An 8012-nucleotide genomic window follows, 5' to 3' on the forward strand; every position below is an offset into this window, starting at 1 on the left:
ACCCGGCTCTTCCTGGGGGCGCTGGGTAGCAGGTTAATAATGTGGATTAGTGTTAACCTCTTCATGTCTAACATTAATTCTCCAACTTAGTAATGATCGTTGTGATTCAGCCAGCGAAAATTACTCGAGCGTTAGTTATAAAGTTTAAACAAATACAAGGACATAGCTAAAATATTTTATGGAAATAAAAATTACACACAACCGTCATTATACAATTTATTGAGACTAAAAAAAAAGCAATTATTAAAAGAGTCCTCGTATTAGAAGTAGTACAACAATCGAACTTGTAACAAAACACAAACACACAAAAATAATTAGTATCACGTCAAAAAGCAAAACAATTATTATTCTTACCTTTCCTGGGTCCAGCGCTAGAGCTGCAATGTCAGCGACCTGGGCCCTATATCTAATCCTATCATGTGTGATACTGTCTGCTGAGCCCTATATCTAATCCTATCATGTGTGATACTGTCTGCTGAGCCCTATATCTAATCCTATAATGTGTGATACTGTCTGCTAAACCGCTGTATCTAATCTTATCCATAGCTTTAGGGTCGTAGTGCTACAGATATGCTGTCTCATATGGATTTTGAAGGCTAAATTTCACTTCGGGGCAGTTGACAATTTTTTTTTTTTATTAAAGTTTTTTGAGGCTGAAAACGCACCCGGAACACGCACCAAAAAATGGACGAAAATGCCTCACATTTATTTCAATGGGAGGCGGAGGCCTTTTTGTTCCGCAAGTGAGTAAAACGGCTGGCGGGAAAAATAAGGGAATTGCCCCATCTGCGCAATTTCTTCAGTAGAAAAAAATGAAACCTGCCGGAACGTTGACAGACGGAAACCATTATCAATGTTTCCTTCACCATTGATATCAATGGCGATGCAAACGGAAGATAATGTTTCACACTGGCTTTCCGTTGCGGGGTTCCACGATGGAAACCTCCGACGGAACCCCTCAACGGAAAGCCAACACTGATGTGAACAGGCCCTTAGTGTAAGGTAACGTGTACTCTTTTGTTTAATCTTGATACACCATATTAGACTTTAAAAAAACAAACGAATGTACCACACTAAACTCGTATTTTTCTTACACAATTTCAGAAAAGAAACATTACACCTAATAATTTGATTGATAATAGTAATAATAGACTTGACACAGTTCATGTTATTTTAATATTTTTATTTTGAGTAGACACAGAACACTGCTTTGGATGACACTCAGAGAGACTTTCTTTGCAAAAATCGTCCAAGGCAAGATCTTCACTGGTCGAGGTACCAGCAACGGCATGATCAAATGGTCTCTTCATTTTTTTCTTCTTTCTGTCCTTCTTCAGGGTCTCTTCTATCTAACACTTACCCTCTGGAATTTGTTGGAAAATGGTAGGCAGTGCATCTTGACGGAGTGTTTGGCAATGTTTGGTTTCCTTATAACAATCTTGGCTGAAATGTAGTGAGCACATGCGGATTTTTTGGCACTTATCTTCAATTATTGTTTGTATCATTTGTTGATGTCTGTAAAATTCTGACCAGTTTGATTTAGCCATTGTTGTATGCGTTGTGGATCCTTTGGAAAGGAATGCAAGCGGATAGCTATGCTTTGATCCTTTCTGCCTGTCTTACTCAGGCAATTGCTAATAACGCATGAAGGCATTGTATTTATCTGTAATCGCAAAACAAAAAAAATTGACAGAAATCTATTGAAAAAAAAAAAGCATCAAATTAAGCCGCATGCAAACGACCGTAAAAACACCCGTTATTGCGGGTCGTAATTCCGACCCGCAATAACGGGCCCATAGACTTCTGTTAGTCACGGGTACCTTCCCGTTTTCTCACGGGAAGGTGCCCGTGCCGTTAAAAAAATAGAACATGTTCTATTTTTTAATTTTACGGGCCGTGCTGCTATACTTTATAATGGCAGCATGGCTCGGAAAAGCGGCCGGCTGCCCGTGGCCGCCCGTGCCCGGCCGTGCTGGTAATTACGATTCGTAATTACGAGCACGGTCGTGTGCATGAGGCCCCAAACGGTTAGTTGTAAGAAAGACACTTACCAACGTTTAAGGCCTCATGCACACGACCGTAAAAACTCCCGTTATTACGGGTCGTAATTATGACCCGTAATAACGGGCTCATAGACTTCTATTGGCCACGGATACCTTCCCGTTTTCTCACGGGAAGGTGCCCGTGCCGTTGAAAAAGATAGAACATGTCCTATTTCAGGCCATAATAACGGCACGGACAGTCCATAGAAGTCTATGGAGCTCTCGTAATGACGGGTGGCTACATGTGTGCACCCGTCATTACGGCAGCGTTGCTAAGCGACGTCAGTAAATAGTCACTGTCCAGGGAGCTGAAAGAGTTAACTGATCGGCAGTAACTCTTTCAGCACCCTGGACAGTGACTACCGATCAGAATAAACCTGTAAAAAATAAAAATAAAAGACGTTCATACTTACCGAGAACTTCCTGCTTCCTCCAGTCCGGTCTCCCGCCCGTTGCCTTGGTGACGCGTCCCTCTCGACATCCGGCCCGACGTCCTGGATGACGTTTCAGGCCATGTGACCGCTGCAGCCAATCACAGGTCAATCACAGGCTGCAGCGGTCACATGGACTGCCGCGTCATCCAGGGATGTCGGGCTGGATGTGAAGAGAGGGACGCGTCACCAAGACAACGGCCGGGTAAGTATGAATTTCTTTAACTTTTATTACAGAAAGGGCTGTCCCTTCTCTCTATCCTGCACTGATAGAGAGAAGGGGCTGCCGATTAGTGCAGTGCTATTTTGCAGCCAAAAACGTGCCCGTAAATACGGGTGGAATACGGGTGACACCGGACCCATATTTACGGGCACGGGTTCGTAAATACTGGTGCAAAACGGGTCGAATACGTGTGACACCGGACCCGTATTTACGCCAGTATTTACGGGTGGGAAAAAATACGGTCGTGTGCATGAGGCCTAAGAAAAATAAGTTAACGTTTTTACCTTGGTAAGTTGATTGGTTGACATGTACGATGTTATCTGTTTCAGTATTGCCTTCAAAATTGTTTAGAATATACTTACCAAGGCCACAACACATGAACGAATGTACGTCCTAAGATTTATTGATTGCCTAGTGTACAAAATTAATATAACAATTAAAAAATGTTTGATAAGTTTTCCAACGTTGTAATGTAGCCTCAAATTTTTTTAAAACTAGTACTTACCTATTTTTTATCTTTTGTAAGTTTCAAACTAAGATAGAAAATGTGATTTGCTGTCCTTCAAGTAAGCAGAATCCAAGCTGGAAAAAGGGACACAATGTAACATTTCAGTACATGACATAACTACATAACCAAGAATGCAATGCAAGACATCACTACATAACCAAGAATGCAATGCAACACATCACTACATAACCAGCAATGCAATGCAACACATCACTACATAACCAAGAATGCAATGCAACACATCACTACATAACCAGCAATGCAATGCAACACATCACTACATAACCAAGAATGCAATGCAACACATCACTACATAACCAGCAATGCAATACATCACTACATAACCAGCAATGCAATGCAACACATCACTACATAACCAGCAATGCAACACATCACTACATAACCAAGAATGCAATGCAACACATCACTACATAACCAGCAATGCAATGCAACACATCACTACATAACCAGCAATGCAATGCAACACATCACTACATAACCAAGAATGCAATGCAACACATCACTACATAACCAAGAATGCAATGCAACACATCACTACATAACCAAGAATGCAATGCAACACATCACTACATAACCAAGAATGCAATGCAACACATAACTACATAACCAGCAATGCATAATATATAGGCCTATACACATCTAGGCAAGCATACTATAGAATTTACACAGGGAAAATCAACATGAATGAACATTTGAACAAAAATGAACTTCAAGACTTAGATTTACATACCTGAAAAACTGTGGTTGATGTTGTGTCCAGGAAGGAAACGATGTACAGCGTCCTGCGTCCTCTTTCGTTGCTGGAAAACATTTATTATGATGGATAAAATACGACGAGGGGGGTGTGTACCCGCGCGGCGCATGCGCAGTTAAATATTTCAAAATGAATGAAGCAGGGAAGGGTGGTGAGGCACGCATGCGCGAGATGTGAACCGAGAGTTCGGCAATTAGGGCTGTACAGGCAGAGTACGTGGGCGGAGTCAAGATCGTGAGTCACAAAGCTAAAATGAATTAGCATAAAAGGCGGGAAAACGTTTAATGGCTATATTTCGGGCAAGAAGAAGAGGAAGGGAGAGAAGAACACATCAATGCACTATGGACAGCAGCGGGCACTACAGGGTCAGGACGTTTTAAAAGGTAAGCTGGTGATGACAGGATCCCTTTAACATCAATTGTGGGGAAAATGTTTGAGGGGCTATTGAGGGACTATATACAGAATTCTGTGACAATAAATAGTATTATAAGTGACAGCCAGCATGGTTTTACTAAGGACAGAAGCTGTCAAACCAACCTGATTTGTTTTTATGAAGAGGTGAGCAGACGCCTAGACAGAGGACTTTGCAAAGGCATTTGACACTGTCCCCCATAGAAGTCTAATGGGTAAATTAAGGGCTATAGGTTTAGAAAGTATAGTTTGTAATTGGATTGAGAATTGGCTCAAGGACCGTATCCAGAGAGTTGTGGTCAATGATTCCTACTCTGAATGGTCCCCAGTTATAAGTGGTGTACCCCAGGGTTCAGTGCTGGGACCACTATTATTCAACTTATTTATTAATGATATAGAGGATGGGATAAATAGCACTATTTCTATTTTTGCAGATGACACCAAGCTATGTAATATAGTTCAGACTATGGAAGATCGTGAATTGCAAGGGGATTTAAACAAACTGAGTGTTTGAGCGTCCACTTGGCAAATGAAGTTTAATGTAGATAAATGTAAAGTTATGCATCTGGGTACCAACAACCTGCATGCACCATATGTCCTAGGGGGAGCTACACTGGCGGAGTCAGTTGTTGAGAAGGATCTGGGTGTACTTGTAAATCATAAACTAAATAACAGCATGCAATGTCAATCAGCTGCTTCAAAGGCCAGCAAGATATTGTCGTTTATTAAAAGAGGCATAGACTCGCGGGACAGGGATGTAATATTACCACTTTACAAAGCATTAGTGAGGTCTCATCTGGAATATGCAGTCCAGTTATGGGCTCCAGTTCATAGAAAGGATGCCCTGGAGTTGGAAAAAATACAAAGAAGAGCGACAATGCTAATAAGGGGCATGGAGAATCTAAGTTATGAGGAAAGATTAAAAGAACTAAACCTATTTAGCCTTGAAAAAAGACGACTAAGGGAGGACGTGATTAACTTATATAAATATATGAATGGCACATACAAAAAATATGGTGAAATCCTGTTCCATGTAAAACCCCCTCAAAAAACAAGGGGGCACTCCCTCCGTCTGGTAAAAGAAAGGTTCAAACTGCAGAGGCGATAAGCCTTCTTTACTCTGAGAACGGTGAATTTATGGAATAGTCACCGCAGGAGCCGTCACAGCAGGGACAGTAGATGGCTTTAAAAAAGGGTTAGATAATTTCCTAGAAGAAAAAAATATTAGCTCCTATGTGTAGACATTTTTTACTTCCCCTTTCCCATTCCTTGGTTGAACTTGATGGACATGTGTCTATTTTAAACCGTACAAACTATGTAACTATGTAACTATTTTGTGGCCACTTCACTCGCCCCCAAAAAATATAATAAAAAGTGCTCAAAATGTTGTATGTAACCCAAAGTCGTACCAATAAAAACTACGCAAATGTTCAAAGTGAGAAAAAGATCGGCAATGCTTTGGCTCGTGGAGCGCTATAAGTCTCAATAATCAGACGACCGCAGGGGTCTAAACGGATCCAATTGGATCCACAACAGGTGGGGCTCAGTGTTGTGATGAGACAAGCACAAGTACAATAATAAAAGTAGTAGAGACCCACGGCACTCACCATTCAGTTACATTTTAATTAAAACAAACAAAGGCAGTATGGATGTAGAGCTCAAGCCTACGGCCGTTTCGCGTGTGCCCATGCTCTGTCAAGGCGAATAAAACTACATTGCGCCCTACAAAAAACAGGCCCACACACCGCTCCGTCATCAGAAAAATAAAGGTATGACATTCAGAATATCGTGACACGAACATTCTTTTTTCTTTAACAAAATTTTTTTTCTTTGTAAATAATAGTAAATCATAAAGAAAACAAAATAAATTTGGTATCGCCGTAATGTGGGCCTGCAGAAAAAGGTTAACATGTTTTTACCGCACGGTGAACGCAATCCCACAAATAATTTTTCAGTTTCCCAGTACATTCTATAGTACATTAACCGTTTCAGGACCGGACATTTTGAGCCTCAAGGACTAGACACCGTTTAGCCCTTTTTAGCACGTGTTAGTTAAATGGCTATAACTGTTTTATTTGTTGGGCTAATGACGTGATTTTTTGTGATTTTTTTCCGTAGACAATGCAGGTCTCTTTTTTTATCATTTTTATACACATCCATTTTACTATTTTAGAATTTTTATTCTTAAAGTTTTACCCTAAAATAGACCTTTTATTTGTGATTGTCATTGTCTACCGTAACTTTTAATATATTACATGTCTATATTAGGGTAATTGGGCCTGCGATAGCGTTACAAAAATGATTGGCAGGGGGGAAGTTTTTTTTTGGGGTGGGTATTTTATGTGTATTTATTATTAATTTTTTTTTACACTTTATTTTACTTTTATTTTTTTATTTCTATGGTCTGTGCCTCAAAGGTCAAAAAAGACCTTTGGGGAACTTTATATATTTTTTTCCTTTCTTTTACACCATGCTTTTCCACTGTAACTGGAGCTGCACAGCAGCCCCAGTTACAGGGAAATCAGCCCTCTCATAGTGACGATTGTCACTAATAGGGCTGTGCTGGGTCTAGTAAGACCCAGCAGCAGTCTGTCACTAACGGCACCCGGCGATCATGTGACCAGTCACATGAACACCGGGAGCGATAGAGACAGCGGTGCGGCCGCTGCCTCTATTCCTATACACAGAGTTCATTGAGCGCTGTGTACAAGTGATGAGAGAAGACAGAATCAGCGAAAGCTGCTTCTATCCTCTCCTCAGGATCCTCGGCGTGTCACTGACAGCCGGAGACCCGCCATTCAGCTGCCCGATTGCTCGGGCATCAAGTTGAAACCCTTGCAGTAAAAAGTCTATGGCGTGGGTTTTAAGGACCCTGACCGCTGGCCGTAAAAACACAGCCAGCGGTCGGGAATCAGTTAAATGGTGCCATTAAAAATGCCAACTTAACCAGATAAAAACAAGCCCTCATATGGCTATAATGACGGAAACATAAAAATGTATGGCTCTTGGAAAGCAACGAATAAGAAACAAAAAGAAAAAAAGAAAATTGGTTGTGTCTACAAGGCGTTACACGTGTGTTTATAAACGGGAAACATCTCAGATTTTCCATTTTGCTGTTTCCTCTTCTGCAAATATTCTGCACAATTTGTGTCTAATACCTTTGTCACATTGGGTGCGTGGACCCACTAGGCCGTACTGCCTTAACGGTATAGCAGCTGGTCAACAGGACACAGGTCAAAGTCTACAGTTCAATAGGTGTACCTGTGGCAACTTCGGACAGCAGCAAGACAGGCTCAGATGAGACTTTGGCAGCAGGCAGACACCAGACGTGGTGTAACAGGACAAGCATAGTACTTAGCGCAGCACGACTCCAAGTTTATACGGCACTTGGTTCTGAAAAGCACGGGACACAGGATACAGGTAGCAGGAACGGGAACACTGGGAACTAGGAAAAGGTAAGGGACCGTTTGCAGAGTCAAACTTAGATATACAACAACAATGCTCAGACAATGCAAGAAGGGCCTGGGCCCTTCTTATAGTCCAGGGTGCTCATGTGCTAATTTGGTGCTTTAACTCAGGTGTGCATGCTGGCCCTTTAAGAGCGGGCACAAGCGTGCATGCT

The 8012-nt window shown here is 41.5% G+C and overlaps 1 long non-coding RNA gene across 1 annotated transcript; it reads right to left on the minus strand.

Moving 5' to 3' along the window:
* Nucleotides 1-3009: 3009 nt before the first annotated feature.
* Nucleotides 3010-4028, minus strand: LOC142748313 (uncharacterized). Its single transcript, XR_012882225.1, has 3 exons — nucleotides 3956-4028; nucleotides 3202-3278; nucleotides 3010-3107 (listed from the first exon to the last, which is right to left on the minus strand). It is a non-coding gene; the product is annotated as an uncharacterized LOC142748313 (long non-coding RNA).
* Between the last annotated feature and the right edge of the window lie 3984 nt (nucleotides 4029-8012).

The sequence above is a fragment of the Rhinoderma darwinii genome, chromosome 3 (genome assembly GCF_050947455.1).
Source record: "Rhinoderma darwinii isolate aRhiDar2 chromosome 3, aRhiDar2.hap1, whole genome shotgun sequence".
In the NCBI taxonomy this organism is placed as follows: Eukaryota; Metazoa; Chordata; class Amphibia; order Anura; family Rhinodermatidae; genus Rhinoderma; species Rhinoderma darwinii.